The sequence below is a fragment of the Theropithecus gelada genome, chromosome X, assembly GCF_003255815.1.
Source record: "Theropithecus gelada isolate Dixy chromosome X, Tgel_1.0, whole genome shotgun sequence".
Classification (NCBI taxonomy): Eukaryota; Metazoa; Chordata; class Mammalia; order Primates; family Cercopithecidae; genus Theropithecus; species Theropithecus gelada.
In genome coordinates this window covers 61,918,618-61,937,554 of record NC_037689.1, presented here as the reverse complement: position 1 = coordinate 61,937,554, position 18,937 = coordinate 61,918,618, and the positions used below count along the sequence as shown (strand labels likewise).

The window sequence follows — 18,937 nt, the reverse complement described above, 5'->3', positions numbered from 1 at the left end:
TCGGGAGGCTGAGGCAGGAGAATGGCGTAAACCCGGGAGGCGGAGCTTGCAGTGAGCTGAGATCCGGCCACTGCACTCCAGCCTGGGCGACAGAGCGAGACTCCGTCTCAAAAAAATAAAATAAAATAAAATAAATTAGAGCTTAGTCCTCATGTAGTTTGATGTGGTTATATAATTGCCCAATATCTCAGCAGGCAAGGAAATGCAATTTATATGTTTCAGAACTTTACAAGGTAATACACTGAAGACACCAGACTTACTCTAAGGAACACAAATGGATATAGTAGTGATTTCTGTGTGATGTGAACTCTGAAAATCTGAGACAAGTCTCAGTTATTTTAGAAAGTTTATGTTGCCAAGGTTGAGGACACACACCCATGACAGCCTCAGGAGGTCCTGAAAACATGTTCCCAAGGTAGTCAAAGCACAGCTTGGTCTAATACATTTTAGGGCGACATGAGATACAAATTAACATACGTAAGATGAACATTGGTTCGGTCGGAAAGGCAAGACAACTCGAAGCAAAAGCAGAATGACTCCAGGGGACGGAGCTTCCAGGTCACAGGTAGATGTGAGACAAATGTTTGCATTATTTTGAGTTTCTGATTCACCTCTCCAAAGGAGACAATCAGATATGCATTTATCTCAATGAGCTGAGGGGTAACTTTGAATAGGAGGCAGATTTAACCTCAGCAGTTCCCCGCTTGACATTTCCCTTTCTCTTAGTGATTTCAGGGTTCCAATATATTTTCCTTTCACAGAGATGTGGTTTGGGTCTGTGTCCTTGCCCAAATCTCATGTCCAATTGTAGTCCCCAGTGTTGGAGGTGGGGCCTGGTAGGAGGTGATTGGATAATGGGGACAGTTTCTCATGGTTTACCACCATCCTCCTTAATGTTGTTGTGGTAATTATGACCGATTGAGTTATTGCAAGATCTGGTTGTTTGAAAGTGTGTGGCCCCTCACCTCTCACTCTCTTCCTTCTCCTACGGCCATGTCAGAGGTGCCTGCTTCACCTTCTGCCATGATTGAAAGTTTCCTGACGCCTCCCCAGAAGCCACTATGCTTCATATACAACCTGGAGAATGCTGAGCCAGTTAAACCTCTTTTCTTTATGTATTACCCAGTCTCAGGTATTTCTTTACAGCAATGTGGGAACAGACAGATACAAGGTGTATGTAAAGAAATGTGACTATTGTATGGCAAGAGGATACGCTTTCATCCTCACATGCTGAAAAGTGAGAAGAGGAATCTACTTGAGAATGTATTTTGATACATAAATATTATTTCATTGTTTTTTCCTTTTAGCATAATTTGCACATTTTAAATCACGTAACCATTTCAGAGAGAAAACTATATTAATTATGAGATAGTTTTATCTACAGTTTGAACTACAGAAGAAATGTATCACTACATCAGTGTGAACCGGACCATATTGAAATAGATTATTTAACCTATGGACAATGGAGTTCCAGAGTGGTGATAATAATTCCGTAAGAGAAACTACCTTTATTCTTGGTATAGACTCCGCCTGGTAAAAAGTGAATAGGCACAAATGTCTCCTATGATTTTATACCTCATCACTGTTCCCTCTTGAGATTCATCTATGCATGCTCAGCCCTTTTACTGGTAATTTTTCAGGAATTTATCTGTATGAAAAGCAGTAGCCTGAGAAAATTAGTTACGGATTTGCCACCAAGAATGATAAATGTCTAGTGGAGCAGAAAAGAGGCATAGAACATGCTTAGACTCATCAGGGAAAGTGACTCAATTTTCCAGTGTATCAGCATTTGTCAGACAAATCTATAGAATATAAAGTGATATGCAAGAGAATAACTCTCCAAACATTTTAAAGTGCCATTTGGGTCTTATATATTAAAATGTCCACATTATTTATTTAATTAGGTTATTACAAGATACAAATTTAATATGCATTTACTGAAACTCATGACTTCTTTTTAGTCCTAAATCTAGCTGTTTTCATTAAACACAACTTATATATGAATGTTTTATTCATAAAGCTTCATTCCTTTTTACCTATTTATATTTTGCTATTTAAAAATATCCGGCACCAGACCAAAAAGTAATATGTATGTGTGTGTGTGTGTCTATGTTTGTGTGTGTGTGTGTATATAAACATCAAAAATGAAAAAAAATAATAATATCTAACATGGTTGTTTGATTGACATCCCACACACACCGGTTTAAATAACTTTAAAAAAATGGACAATAGCATTTTATCAAGACTTCTTTGCAACCCATTTGAATTATGTTATAAAATGAGTAGAGATAGGTTACTTATCAGTGCAGAATCTGTTTCTTTATATATTAGAAATAGAAATTTGATTTTGAGCCATAATCTCTTGCTTAAAAGTATTTTTATGCCCTATGATATGCAGGTGTTTTTCAGATTTAATTTTTTTTGTGTCTCTTTGAGGATATACAGGTATACATGAGGACAAGCCCACTTATTCTCTCTTCCTAAAGGAATACACAAAAAATCAGGGTGTAGAAAAATATCTTATTTCTCCCTCATTTTATACACTAGGACAATGTGAGACATTTAACTGCTCTCTCATGTCCACTACTAGGCTGTCTGCCAACTGGATGATCATGCTTTCCAATTATCCTAGCCTCTAGTACTTCAGTGTTTAGGACAGTTGGATTTTAACAACAGAATTCACTAGGACAATATGCTATGCCATCAGGAATACCTTCTGGCTTTGGGGAAAAACAACTGTAGTGCTTTTTATTTACTTGGGGAATATTTTGAAATAAGTAAAACAGTAATTTCTAATATCTAGAGGTTTAGAAAAACGTTAACATCCCTCTTTAATTTGAATGTTTATGATGTCACTCCACAAACACACATATTATTATCAATATTTAAATTACATTAAAGATATATCCAAGAACAAAGGCCGTTCATTGCAGTATACATGGTAATATATGCATTATCAGTTGAAGGACAGGGAGCAACAAGTGAATTCCGTAGAGATTTCAGCTAATAAAAATGCAAGTCCAAATCCTAAATCTGGGTTCTCCTATCTCCTAACCCCCAATCCCCAGCTATGGTGAAATTTCCACCACAAAACTGTCTAGGTTGTCATTAGCGTTTCAACAAAGCGAATGCATTTACTCTTCCATTGCTTGCTAATTTGCAGGCCTTTTCTGCATTTCGTATCCTCTCTTTGTCTCCTCACCTGCTCTTTTCTTCTTTGGTTACTTTCGTGACATTTTGTACCACGTGTCCTTAGAATTCTATTCCTATTATTATATTCTTTTCTGGAAAAATATTTTTTAAATGTACTTCACCATATTCTAGTTTGTTGTTTAGAGGTAGGTACCCCTGAATAAGATATATCTTTTAACATATACTTCATAAAATAGTAATATTTCATTCTGGGGCCAGTATGGTACATCCCAAAGGAAGGAATTTGCATTGCTCTCTCATACTGTAATTTTTGTTGAGTTTCTCATGTAGACATAACCTCTTTTTCATGTTGTCATCACTATCGTCCTAAATTAAGCCTACTTCAAAGCTTTAAACAATAAAAAATTCTAATTCAAGCAGAAAGTCAGCAAAGATACAGTGAACATACTCTATAAGTATGAAATTTGAACAATCTATAATATAAAAATATATACCATTTACACCTTATGGCCTACATATCAAGGGTAATGACTTTGCTTTTTAGTAATTAAATTAGTACATGTAGTGAAATTGCTAATGGATATTGATTGACAAGGCAAAAATCTTCACTTTGGGAAATGTTCCATTTTCCTAGAAAAATCTTAGAGAAGTTATTTAAGTGGCAACAAAGTTGATTCTGAATTACTTTTTGCTATTTAGGTTCCAAGACAAAGAGAATCATTGAGCACTTTTAGGCCAATCATCATGCATTTTTTTCTTTTAGAAACAAAGTTAAGGTGTTCAACATCTTTAGACAAGTTCTTGAATAAGCTATCACAATTATTAAAGATTATGAAAATGCAAATAATAGAATTAGTTACTTGCATTGTTATCACAGTGGGCATCAAAGACAAGATGTTTCCCTTACATATATTTCTGAAGGAAAGTAAGGTTAGCTTTAAATGTTGTTTAATATTTTCCAAAATGCAAGTCACTTGCTGAAGATCAATCTTTCTTCATATTTCAGATAATCAAGGGAGAGTCTGTCTACCTTATTCACAGACTGAAGAAGTAGAGATTCATTCTGAATGATATATGCAGGCCCCTTTTTCCTCTATGATTTAATATACAAGGTACTTTGAACACATGGGACATTATCTTCACTTGCTCTCAGGGGGACTATGTAAGAGCACTGAATAAACAAGTTTGTACATAGTTTAGGGGCCTTGAGTGGAGCGTATGCGTATGTGTTTGTGTGTGTGTGTGTGTGTGTGTGTGTGTATGCATCTGCTATATGTGACTATAAACACATATCATATTGTATTCGCCCATTTTCATGCTGCTGATAAAGACATACTTGAGACTCGGTAATTTATAAAGAAAAAGTGGTTTAATGGACTCACAGTTCCATGTACTGGGGAGGCCTCATAATCATGGCGGAAGGAGAAAGGCACATCTTACATGGCAGTAGGCAAGAAAGAATGAGAGTCAAGCAAAAGGGAAACCCCTTATAAAACCATCAGATCTCATGAGACTTATCCAGTACCATGAGAACAGTATGAGGGAAACCACCCCCATTATTCAATTATCTCCCACTAGATCACTCCCACAACATGTGGGAATTATGAGAGCTGCAATTCAAGATGAAGATTTGGATGGGGACACAGCCAAACCATATCACATACATACACATTGTATAAAATTATGTACAAGTTATGTGTATGGATGAATATCTGGGAAAAGTTAGGATTAAGGTGAAACTGAGCCTAATGGATCTGTCAAACTTATGTCAATCTTTATTAGACAGTGATGTTCATCTGGTGATGGTACCATTTTAGCTAATAAGAAGGTGTAAAATATTGATAATCTTGCTTACATTTCTCTTTATTTATTTTCTCCTCTAAGATTAGAAAGCAAAATTGAAAAAGTTGGGGGCCAGCCATGGTGGCTCACACCTGCAATCCCAGTAATTTGTGAGGCTGAGGTGGGAGAATCACTCAGCCCGGGAGGTTGAGACCAGCCTGGGAAACATACTGAGACCCATCTCTAAAAAAAAAAATATATATATATATATATATATACACACACACACACACAAACTAGCCGGGTGGTGTGCACTTATGGTCCTAGCTACTTGGGAGGCTGAGGTGGAAGGATTGCTTGAGCCCAGGAGGTCATGGCTGCACTGTTGTGTTTACACCACTGCATTCCAGCCTGGGCAACAGACTGAGACCTTGTCTCAGAAAAAAAAAAAAAAATTGAAAAAGTTATCAGGAAAGATGCAGGGAAATATATTTTTTTCATTACACTGTTCCCTCAACATGAATATATTTTATTTTTTTCCTTTTTATTTCCTTTCTAAGTCTTTGCATCTCTAATGATGGTGTACATTCGTATGAAAATTTTGATATTTAGCAGAATTGATACTCAGTTAATACATAAAGCTATAGATTATAGTTTGATAAGTAAAAACAAGTTATGAATTATGCAGAACTGTATAGAATTTCAAGATATGAATCCTCATTTTATTTATGTATGTGCATATATATGTATATTCATATTCAATCCTCCCTGGGTATCTTTAAGGGATTGGTTCTAGCACCCCCATAATACCAAAATCCTTAGATACTCAAGTCCCTTATATAAAATGATACATAGTATTTACATATAGTCTACACACCTTCTCTTGTATATTTTAAATTATTTCTAGATTACTTATAATACCTAATACGGCCGGGCGCGGTGGCTCAAGCCTGTAATCCCAGCACTTTGGGAGGCCGAGGCGGGTGGATCACGAAGTCAGGAGATCCAGACTATCCTGGCTAACATGGTGAAACCCCGTCTCTACTAAAAATACAAAAAAAAACTAGCCGGGTGTGGTGGCGGGCGCCTGTAGTCTCAGCTACTTGGGAGGCTGAGGCGGGAGAATGGCGTGAACCCGGGAGGCAGAGCTTGCAGTGAGCCGAGACCACGCCACTGCACTCCAGCCTGGGAGACACAGCGAGACTCCGTCTCAAAAAAAAAAAAAAAAAAAAAAAAAAAAAAAACCTAATACAACATAAATGCTATGTAAATAGTCATTATACTGTATTATATTTATTTGTATTACTTTTTATTGTAGTACTATTATTTGTATTGGGCTTTTAAAACATTTTTGATCCTCAATTGCTTGAAATCAACAATGTGGAACCCGTGGATACAAGGTGCCGTCTACTTATACATATATGTATGTATTCAAATAATGAAATTCATTCCTAAAGCACAGATATTTTAGGGAAAAAAATGAGGTAGCAGATGATGTCTTATTGATCCTAAGGATTTATTATTTTATTTTTTCTTTTTGCACCAATGTTTCCTGGCCTACACTAATCTAAGTAACCAAAACTACATTTCATGTTGTGAGGTTGTGTGGTCAGAAATTGAGCCCAGGAACAAATTAAGGTGGATGTAGATAGATTCAGCTCCAGTGATAGGTAAGCACTCACTAAACGCGTTTCTATAGCAAGACACAAAACTAATAATGAACATGATCGTGATACCATACACCTTCATTTCTATTTCATTTTAATTAAATAATATAAACTCTTTCATAAATAAACATACAGTTGGTCATATAAACGATAAGGCTAAACCAAAAGATGATGTTTGAATTTGCTCATCATTTTGTTCTTCCCTTAGGACACTAGCTAAAATCTCATCCGTGGTTAAAGCACAGGCATGATTCTCAAAACGTTCTTCGTATTGCCAGAAATCCGCTGAGCTGGTTGTGCTTGTCCAGTGAAGCTCCAAATGCTCTCTTTTCTTTTGTTGTTGAGACGCAGTTTCGCTCTTGTTGCTCAGGCTGGAGTGCAATGGTCCGATCTTAGCTTACCGCAACCTCTGCCTCCTGGGTTCAAGAAGTTCTCCTGCCTCAGCCTCCTGAGTAGCTGGGATTACCGGCATGTGCCACCATGCCCAGCTAATTTTGTATTTATAGTACAGACGGGGTTTCTCCATGTTGGTCAGGCTGGTCTCGAACTCCCAACGTCAGGTGATCAGCCCCCCTCGGCCTCCCAAAGTGCTGGGATTACAGGCATGAGCCACCGCACCCAGCCCCCGAATGCTCTCTTTTATTTTATTTTATTTTATTTTATTTATTTTATTTTTTTTTTGAGACGGAGTCTCGCTCTGTTGCCCAGGCTAGAGTGCAGTGGCCGGATCTCAGCTCACTGCAAGCTCCGCCTCCCGGGTTCATGCCATTCTCCTGCCTCAGCCTCCCGAGTAGCTGGGACTACAGGCGCCGCCACCTCGCCCGGCTAGTTTTTTGTATTTTTTAGTAGAGACGGGGTTTCACCGTGTTAGCCAGGCTGGTCTCAAACTCCTGACCTGGTGATCCACCCGTCTCGGCCTCCCAAAGTGCTGGGATTACAGGCTTGAGCCACCGCGCCCGGCCTGCTCTCTTTTAATTAATCATTGTAAATACATATGGATCTGTGTGTTCCTAAAAGGGTAATGACATGCCATACTGGCCACATCAAGCATGTTTACAAAGTACAGGCTAGTAACTCATATCTATTTTACCAAGACATCTCTAAAAACTGCTCTCCTGTCTTAATCATATTTTGATCTTGACTTTCTTTGTAACTTCTCTGTTAGAATTATCCATTCACACCTCGGCTCAGTATGTGCTTTGTGTTGTTAATAATTTCAAATGCATAGCTTTTTAGAAACTTCTACTGAAAGCCTGTATTTGTGTGGAAATGAAACCAATTAAGAAATACAAATGACATTTCTTTCCAGCTTGTCAGAAACTTTGAGAGAGAAATTAATGACAAAAGTTTATTGCTGTGTCTTCTTTTCCGTATGCTTCCTTCAAACTTCATGGCAGTAAATGCCAAATAACCTCATGTATCAAACTTAAAGCAAGCTGCGAGCCAGGTGTCTTCAACTGCAGGTCATATGCTGAGCTACATTCATCATTTTAATCTTTTGAATTAAATTATCCAAAATTGAATAAACCTCAGTGAAACTGTGGTTGCTAAGAAATTCTTTAATTCTCCGACTCCTGAATTCTGTAATATCTTCTGCCTAGAATAACAATGGAGAAAGAATAAGGTGCAAGTTTTGGCCCATAGAAGGCAAACAATGCCTGTTTTGAGTTAATTTAGTATTAGCAACTTGAGATCAGGGACCAGAGCCATTCTTCTACACAAAACACAAAAATTTAGTTCAATTTTTGTGTATTTCATTGCTATGTATCCCGCTGTCATTCAGTGAAATTCTGCTTGTATTTATATGCTAAAAATTGTTGGGGAAAATGTAATCTTTTTGGTAGTAATCAAAACAATTCAATGTGCACTATGGTATAATGTTTAAGTGAAAAGGAGTAATCTCAATAATTTCTCTGAAAATCAACTCCAAGTTTCAAGCAGCCAAGGATGAATGATGGCTGCACTCCATATATTAATCAAAATAATGATTAAAGAAAATAAAGAACATAGATTTAAAAGATTCCATCATATTGACAGAACAAGCATTTGCATCATTTAGCCCAATATGTAGTTTGTATATTTTCCCTTAAGTGTTTTTTCTTACAGGTTTTTAACTTTTTAAATTTACTTTGGGGACTTTTAGTAGATGATGTATTCAAATGATTTAAAAATTAAAACCATGTAACAAGGTACACACGAAGAAGCCTTTCTTCCAAGCTTGTCACTATTTCTTCCGTATATCCTTCCCTCTACAGTTAATCATTCTTATTAGTTTCTCAAACATGCTTCTGGCGTTGCTGTATGTAGATATAAGCAAATATTTGTAGGTTATCTCATAGCTGTTCTAAACAGTCCCTTATAGATGGATATTGGGACTTATTTTCAACTTTAAAATGATAAAATGGTAAACAGTGCTGTAATGAAAAACCTTTCACATGTATCATTTATCCATATTTCTAGAAACGGGATTGTTGAGTCAGATTAACTTTAGAATCAATTTATCTAGCTCTAAAAATGTTGCTATTCTTGTTGGAATCACACTAAATTTGATGTTAACTTAGAGAGAATCATCAGCTTTATGATGCTGAATCCTTCTGCCCAAGATTACATCATGTCTTTTCTGTTATTCCATCCTAGATCTTTGTCCTAAATTATGTTAAAGATTTTTCTTATGACTATTGCACAATTCTGGCTATGTTTACTCAGACATTTTGTTCTTTTTCATTGTTGTTTGTGTATGTTCTTGGCATCTTAGCAAAGTAATGATTGCAAATTTTTAAAATATGCAGATATTAAGCAAAATTGGAAGTAACACACAGTATATATTTATATCAATTTTGTGCAATTCCAGACACTTTGTGTTAATCTTTAATAAATATTTATTTTACTAAGTTTTTGATATCTGCTATTTGATTTGGCCTTCCTCAAATACCTGCTGATTAAAATATTATAAAAACTTCCTATTGGGAAAAAACATTTTAAAGCCATATTATCATTTATTGGTTTATCTTTTTTAAATAATTCAAATACTGAATTAACTCTATAGTTAACAGGGTATCACTTATATCTTCTAAGATACTCTGTTGGATTTAGCTGTGTGGCACTGTTAACCAAAAATAAATTCTAAGGCCATCCAATCATCTGAATGGACCCCTCCTCTTGGCCAAGGGCATTCTACAGTTAACCTGAAAAATCAGTTCAGGACTTGATAGAAGAGGGGAAGGTACATGCCTCACTATACATCCCAGCAGCGTTAACATCAACCCATATCTTAAATCTGATAAGAAACATTTACAATCTATTCTCTCGGAAGCCTACTACTTGGAGGCCTCCTCTGCATGATAAAATCGAGGTCTCCACAACCCCTTAACTTAACAATCCTTTCTATTGATAACTCTGTCAACCAATTGCCAATCAGAACATTTTTAAATCTACCTATGACCTGGAAGCCACTCCCCAATCCCCCTCCTCAATCCCCTTCATCACTTTGAATTATTCTGCCCTTCCAGATGGAACCAATGTAAATCTTACATGTATTGATTCATGTATGATGTCTCTTCAAAATGTATAAAAGCAAACTGTACCCTGACTACCTTGGGCATATTTTCAGGGCCTCCTGAGTCTGTGTCATGGGCATGTCCTTAACCTTGGCAAAATAAACGTTCTAAAGTGATTGAGACCTGTGTCAAATATTTTTGAGTTCACAAATTTGAGAGCTGTCTTAGATACTTTTGGGTTCTAAACACCCTTTGATGTTAATGGAATCCATTGTCTAAATTGCCAAGAGGCCGGGCGCGGTAGCTCACGCCTGTAATCCCAGTACTTTGGGAGGCCGAGGTGGGCCGATCACCTGAGGTCGGAGTTCAAGACCAGCCTGACCAACATGGAGAAACCCGGTCTATACTGAAAATACAAAATTAGCCGGCATGGTGGCGCATGCTTGTAATCCCTGCTACTCGGGAGACTGAAGCAGAAGAATTGCTTGAACTCAAAGTCCCCACTTTGAATTGTCCCACCTTTCTGAACCAAGCCAATGTATTTCGTAAATGTATTTGATTGATGTCTCATACTTCCCTAAAATATATAAAACCAAGCTGTACCCCAACCACCCTGAGGACATGTTCTCAGGACCTCCTGAGGGCTGTGTCACGGGCCATGGTTACTCACATTTGGCTCAGAATAAATCTCTTCAAATACTTTACAGAATTTGACTCTTTTCATCGACAATATGCCAATATGCATAGGAAATCACTAGTCAAATTAATTTATCAGTGCTATTTGATAGTTTGTGAAATATCTTTGTATCTAAGCAATAAGAACTGATAAAAGAAAAAATATAGTTCTGATATAAAAAAGCAGAGTTCTTTGACAAGCTGAGTAAAAAGAATTTAATCATTAAGAATCCGTGGATATTGTTTAGTTTTTAGACATCATGTAGTCCAAGATCTGCTCTGAAAACATACCAGGTTCAAAATGCAGATTTCCTCAAAATGTCTACATCAGTATCAAATAAAATATATAATGATGTTCACTGGTTTCTTCTTCTTTATGTTATTAAGGTGCTTCAGTAGCAATAGACTGGCAAGCGTATTCAGCCACCTTGGACTTGTGATTCACTCAGGAGAATTTGACATTGTGATAAAAAAAAGTAAAAGGGATTTAGTATTTCTAAGGCTGACTGCCTTGGCAAGACACTGTACTTCAAATCAGCATGCATCCATTTTGAATATGAAGCAGGAAAATGAGATAAATTTTTAGTAGAGGCTTAGAAAAATATAAAACACTGTCATTCTGAGGTTAGTTTTCCGCTGCATTGATTTTTGTCTTTTATACCTCAGTATGATTAAAAAACTTTCCCTAAATCTGTCAATATAATGTTTCACCATTATGGTACACATATAATATAATGCAGACTATTCTGTCTTCCACTCTGACCTTTACGATATAGCTGGGTTTTGATAGAAGAGTGTGGGAGGAAATACTTTTTAAATAGAATTCCAATAATGCATCCATAAACATAACCTCTCATCCTTTGAATTACTAAGTGTTAACCTTGCTATAGGATATATTATTCCTTTTCGTTTTGAATAAGCCATAAGACGTAGGGACATAGAATTAAAATGCATAGGTAACTGTGGTCAGGATTACCTAATATTAAACTAAATTATGTCCTGTTAAGCATTGAATAATGTGAGGTAAAATGTTCTATTATCATTATAAGTTTTATAATACTGTAACTGCCCAACGGGTTCACCTTGCCCACTGCCTAGAACTGCCATGGAGAAAGAGTAATTCACTTAGAGCTGGCTGTGTGGAAGACTGGAGTTTTATTATTACTCAAATCAGCCTCCCTGCGCATTTGGGGGAGTGCTTGGGCACTGGAGTTTTTAAAGATAACTTGGACCAGGCACGATGGCTCACGCCTGTAATCCCAGCACTTTGGGAGGCCGTGGCCAACGTGGTGAAACCACTAAAAATGTAAAAATTAGCTGGGCATGGTGGAGGGGCACCTGTAGTCCCAGCTACTTGGGAGGCTGAGGCAGGAGAATTACTTGCTGAGTCCAGGAGACAGACGTTGCTGTGAGCCGAGACCGTGCCACTGCACTCCAGCCTAAGCGACAGAGGGAGACTCGATCTCAAAAAAAAAACATTAAAGATAACTTGGCAGTAGGGACTTGGGAAGTGGGAGGCACTGATTGTTTGGGTTGAAGATGGAATCATAGAGGGTCCAAGCGAAGTTTTCTTGTTATCTTCTGTTCCTGGGTGGGATCTCAGAACTGGTTGAGCTAGCTTACCAGTCTGATGCTGATCCATCAAGTGCAGGGTTTGCAAATTATCTCAAGCACTGATAGGTTTTAAAATAGTGATGTTATCTCCAGGAACAATTTGGTGAGGTTCAGACTCCTGCAGCCATAAGCTGCATGACCCCTAAACGTAATTCCTACTCTCGTAACTAGTTTGTTAGTCCTACAAAGGCAGACCTGGCCCAAGACAAGAAGGGGGTCTTTTTGGGAAAGGTCTATAATTTTGTTTCAGAGTCAAACCATAAACTAAATTCATTCCCAAGGTTGGTTCGGCCTATGCCTAGGAATGAACAAGGACAGCTTAAAGGTTAGAAGCAAGATGGTGTTGATCAGGTCTAATCTCTTTCACTGTCATAATATCCTCAGTTATAATTTTTGCAAAGACAGATTCAAGACTAGGAAGTTATTTTTTGAAGATACAGTTATTGAATAAAACACTATATAATTTAGCTACTGACCAATGGAGCTGCAATTTTTCTCAGCAGTTAATCTTTTCTTTAAGTTACTTCATAATTGAAATAGCTACTTTTGTAGATTGATTAGTCCCTAAATATATACCAATCATATATTTAAAAGGGTTTTTATTTTAAACTTATCCTTGAAAGATTGTGAATAAAACAAATTAGAAGGTCTATGAAAGTCCCAGCTTATTGAAAATGAGATTTGTATTGTATAGACTAAGTAATTCAATTGGAATACATAAATCTTAGGATCTTACAAAGAAAGAGAAAAATAAAATCTTAGACTAAGATTCCATAGTACCAATGCCAATTTAGACAAGATACCTAAACAAATCAAAGAACAAGTTTTGAAGTTCAGTAGACACTGTCAACCGAGGAAAACGACAAGTCTCAATCATTTTAGGAGATTTATTTGCCAAAATTAAGGACGCACCCGGGAGAGAGGTCTATGCCTTTCTCCAAAGACGATTTTGAGGGCTCCAAATTTAAAGAGGAAAGAATAGGGTATTGAGAAGCACACAGTTTTTACACAAACAAGGGGGGCAGAGGAAACATGTGAAGAATCTGCATTTCACATAACACAGACAAAATGGGGCAGGGGAACAGTCAGATATGCATTTTTGTCTGGCAGGCTGGGTGACTGCACCTGTAAAGATAAGCTATCAATTTGCATGGCCATGGAGAAGTTTTTAACAGCTCACCAGGAATTTCCTCGTGGGCAAAATATGGGGGAGGCGTGTAGCCTTTCATCTTGTAGCCATCTCACTGAGGAACCAAAAGGGGGTGGCAGGTTTGTGTGACTCAGTTCCCAGCTTGACTTGTCCCTTTGGCTAAATGAGTTTGGGGTCCAAAAATTTAATTTCTTTTTACAACACACCATATTCCTGATAGCTCCAAATATCCCTTTCTGGCTCTCCTTTGTTTTCTTAAAGGAACCAGGACATGCTGATATCCTTTCTTAAGTTATGTTAATATGTAAATGCAGTCAGCATCTGGGGTATTGTAGGCCTTTGGTAGCTCCACAAACAGCAAATATTTACACCTGGACAGAGCTTCTAAGTACTTGGCAAAGGAAAGATTATTATGAGCCTTATTTAGTTTAGTCTGCATCAGTGATATTTTATTACCAGCATTCTCTGTAGGTTTGGAGAATATGAAAGTAAGCTCTGTATCAGCCTTAAACTTTCTGAGCTGGATTTGAATCACCTAACGCTAAATTAAAAAAAAAAAAAGAAAGAAAAAAATCAGCATCAACTACTTTCTAAGCATATGTTTTCCCAATACAGATGAGGTTTTATTAGTAGTTTTTTAAAAGTCTGTCTAGAAATTTCATGTTCTACTCGATACTTCTAGTTATTAATGAAAAAGGAATTTTTTCATGAAAATGTAGTTGCCCCTCTATTAGAAATTGTTCATATGAGCTGTATCTACTCATCTTAAATAAAAATGTAATGCTACTAGATAAAAGTAAATTTCCTCAAATTAATATGTCATATATATTTTTTTAATTTTAAGGTAGAACGTAAGAAGGAAAATGTATAGGAAATTAAAAAAAAAAAAAAAAAACAGAAAAACAGCATTTATTTATCCAATTTCCTTTAGTCACAGAATCACTAAGTTGAAAGAGCCCTAGAAGATATAGTCCAATGTCATCATTTTACAAAAGTGAAAATTTAAATTCCGAAATATAAAATAGTTTCCCAAGTCACATAGTTAGTGACAGAACTGAGGCTATTTCACAACCCCACTCTAATGCTCATTTTTCTAAACTGCACTGATTATCACACAACCAGGAATACCAAAAAAAAAAGAAAAAAGGTATCAGCTATAAGCTATAATCTTTGCTCTTATGGAGCCTATAAGTTCGTAAGAGAGATGTATACAAGATGACAACTGTGTATGATCAGGACGGGCAAGATAAGACATGCACTATTTGTGCAGAAGACAGCTACATCATAGCAGGCAGGTTCATAGAATTGAGAGAGGCTTGGCAAACAGATAATATCTAGGATAAGGTGAGGTTCTGGTAAAAAAAAAAAAAAAAAAAAGTATAGTCATCATAGTGTCATACTGTTTTAAAATTTTGAAACAAATTATTTCCCAAAGAATTCCTGAAATGTTTGGTATTTTGATATTTTCTCTTAATGGAAAGTGCAAATGAGTTAAATTATTAATGATTTTCATCCTATAATTGGTATCTACTGTCATTTGTGTGGACAATTTCAATAGGCATGTTCATTTTTTAGATAGAGATTATAATGTTTTCTTATGACAATTTGATATCATTGTGTTGTTTGCTTATATTAATTTAAAATTATTCACTTCTCTTTTATTCCACCACGATAATCCATTTATAGATTTAATTCATTTTGAGGCTCCTAATAATGAGTTTATGATTAAGAAAATTTTGCTACTCGTTTGTTCAGCCATTTTTCCATTTTTTTAAATCATAGCACCTGAGTCCTAATTATAATTAATTTCTAAAGTTGATCATTTGAAGTTTCTTTGAAGAATTACTCAAGTTGTTTCAGTGTAAATTAACTCTAAAAAAGGTAATGATTCATATTTTCTATTTTGGGTGCAAGAGATTAACACCAGTGCTAGATTATATTTAAAACACTTAGTTTATTGATTAACTTCCCTGAAGAACATGTGACCTTATTTTTGCTTAAAACTATTGCAGATCCTAAATATTTGAAGAAAGTCAGTGAGTGTGTAGGGGTTAGATTCAGGGGAAGGAACAGTACTTCTACTTTAACCATAATACCTGCCTTCTTATCTGTTTTCTATATTGTAGCTTTGGTTCTGTTGAATTTTATTAAAAAAGTGGAGAGGTGTATTACAAATTGTAAACTTTTCTAACTTTTAAAAATCACTTTCCGAAAGGTAAAGATCAAAGTCATTCAAGGTTCTTTATATTCCAATTGTAGTTTCTGCTTCTTCTTCCTTTACACAAACACTTTGTCTCATCCAAACTTATTTTCTGAACATTGTCTAAACATACCTCGTGGTTTCCTTGCTCCCTGCCTTGCATAAACTTACAGCTTCCATCTTGGAAGCTCTCCTCTCCTACCCTGCTCCCCTACTGGATCAAAAGGATGTCACCCGTCCTTTCCATTTATTTATTTATTGGTTTGTTTGTTTGTTTATTTATTTATTTTTGAGACAGAGTCTTGCTCTGTCGCCCAGGCTGGAGTGCAATGGCGCGAACTCGGCTCACTGCAAACCACACCTCCCAGGTTCAAGCGATTCTCCTGCCTCAGCCTCCCTGAGTAGCTGGGATTACAGGCCCCCACCACCATGCCTGGCTGGGGTTTCTCCATTTTGATCAGGATGGTCTTGAATTCCTGATCTCAGGTGATCCACCCTCCTTGGCCTCCCAAAGTTTTGGGAGTACAGACATAAGACAAAGTGCCCAGTCCCTTTCCATTTTTGAAGTTAAACTCTCCCCATGAAGTCTTCTAACTCATAACAACTGAAACTGACCTCTCTATCCATTGAACTCCAATACCAATTATCATTTATTCTTACCACTACTTTATGTTGCAGTTATCTATGTAGACTAGATCAACATGACCATATTTGGGCGCTCAATAAATATGTGTTAAATGAAACACATATTTCTTGTGAGGTACTCATAGACCACAAGTTTTGCAGAGTAATAAAGTTTAATTTTATTCTTCTAGTTTCAAGCAGAAAGAAAATAATGAAAAAATATTTATTTAACTAGAAGGAGACTGTATTAGGGTTTTCTATAGGGACAGAACTAATAGGATATATGTATATATTAAAGGGAGTTTATTAAGGAGAATTGACTCACAGGATCACAAGGTGAAGTCCCACGATAGACTGTCTGTAAGCTGAAGAGCAAGGAAGCCAGTAGTGGCTCCGTCTGAGTCCCAAAACCTCTAAAGTAGGGAAGCCAACAGTTCAGCCTTCAGTCTCTGGCTGAAGGCCTGAGAGCCCCTGGCAAACCACTGGTGTAAATCCAAGAGTCCAAAAACTGAATAACTTGGAGTCTAATGTTTGAGGGCAGGGAGCATCCAGAGGAAGACTCAGCCTGTAGGATTATCCCACCTTCTTCTGCCTGCTTTTTCTAGCTGCGCTGGCAGGTGATAGGATGATGACCACTGAGATTGAGGGTGAGTCAGCCTCTCCCAGTTCACTGACTCAAATGTTAATCTCCTCTGGCAACACCCTCAGAGACACACCCAGAAATAATACTTTGCATCCTTCAATCCAAACAAATTGACACTTAACATTAACCACCACAGAGATTTCTACTACTAAGTCTCTATCATGTAATATAGCTTCAGTGAAATTGTATTCTCAGATCCATAGTTTCTCTGAGTGATAGTTGCCCGTAATTTAAAATGTAAAATGTATACTCTGCAGCAGCATGTGTGTAAGACATGTAAATGTGAGTGTTTTAGTTAGCTCAACACTTAGCTTTTAATGCTTAGAATGACAGGCCTGAAATATATTTTTAATTTTTCTTGAGACTTTGACCAGAACTGGGGTTAATCCATTCAGACATTATTTTGGTATTCACAGATCATCTTGTAGGTATGTTTTATTAAATAGCCTATACCATTTATTTAGTTCAAAACTGATTTCTAACTTTAAAATGGACTCATGATGGCACATTAAGTTATTGAGCTCAACAGAGAATCAAGGAACAAAGAGTAACAGCTCTTCCTACCATCTTCTTAGATTTTTGGATTGATCCAATACAACTTTTAATAGCATTGGAGGCCAAAACTAATATTAATAGATTAGCATTAATACAGGTGTAGACAGATATAGAAAGTTTCAAGAAAATTAAATTCTTAGATAATCATTCTGACTGTTTTCTTCTTTTAGCAAATGTATTTTTATTTTATTTGTTGATTTATTTATCTATGATTATTTTTTTGAGACAGGGTCCCCCTCTGTTGCCCAGGCTGGCGTGCAGAGGCACAATCATGGCTCATTTTAACTCCCTCTCCTGGGCTCAAGCGATCCTCACTCCTCAACCTCTTGAGTAGCTGGCACTACAGGCATGTACCACTGTGCCTAGCAATTGTTTTATATTTTTTTATAGAGACAGGGTCTCACTGTGTTGCCCAGGTTGGTCTTGAACTCCTGGGCTCCAGCAACCCACCATCCTCGACCTCTCAAAGTGCTGGGATTACAGACATGAGCCACCATGCTCAGTCAGCAAATTTATTTTATGATTAAAAAAAGTCAGTGTTGGGTTAGCAGTGTTATATAGTATGTAGAATACTATCCTGAGGATTAGGAAACCTTGTTAGGAATTAGTTGTGTGCCTTTGGGAAGGCCTCTTTTGCAATATGAACCTGAACATTTTTTTCTATAAAATGAGGTTCAGAACTTGGGCATTTCTAAGATTTCCTCCAGTTCAATTCTTTTATGTCTTTAAATGAAGGGGTGGCCTGCCCCTCCACACCTGTGGGTGTTTCTCGTAAGGTGGAACGAGAGACTTGAGAAAAGAAATAAGACACAGAGACAAAGTATAGAGAAAGAAAAGCGGGGACCCAGGGGACCGGCGCTCAGCTTACAGAGGACCCACGCCGGCACCGGTCTCTGAGTTCCCTTAGTATTTATTGATAATTATCTTTACCATCTTAAAGACAGGGGAGTGGCAGGACAATAGGATCATTTTTAGGGAGGAAATTAGCAGTAAGACATAAGAACAGGCCGGGCGCGGTGGCTCAAGCTTGTAATCCCAGCACTTTGGGAGGCCGAGACGGACGGATCACGAGGTCGGGAGATCGAGACCATCCTGGCTAACACGGTGAAACCCCGTCTCTACTAAAAAATACAAAAAACTAGCCGGGCGAGGTGGCGGGCTCCTGTAGTCCCAGCTACTCCGGAGGCTGAGGCAGGAGAATGGCGTAAACCCGGGAGGCGGAGCTTGCAGTGAGCTGAGATCCGGCCACAGCACTCCAGCCTGGGCGACAGAGCCAGACTCCGTCTCAAAAAAAAAAAAAAAAAAAAGACATAAGAACAAAAACCTCTGTGATATGAATAAGTTCAAAGGAAAATCCTGTGCCTTGAGATAAACTTT

At 37.2% G+C, this 18,937-nt stretch overlaps 1 protein-coding gene across 1 annotated transcript in view; it reads left to right on the top strand.

Annotated features, from left to right (window-relative positions):
- PCDH11X (protocadherin 11 X-linked) overlaps positions 1–18,937 on the top strand; it is a 793,677-nt gene that overhangs the window by 300,879 nt on the left and 473,861 nt on the right. The gene's annotated exons all lie outside the window — the stretch shown is intronic.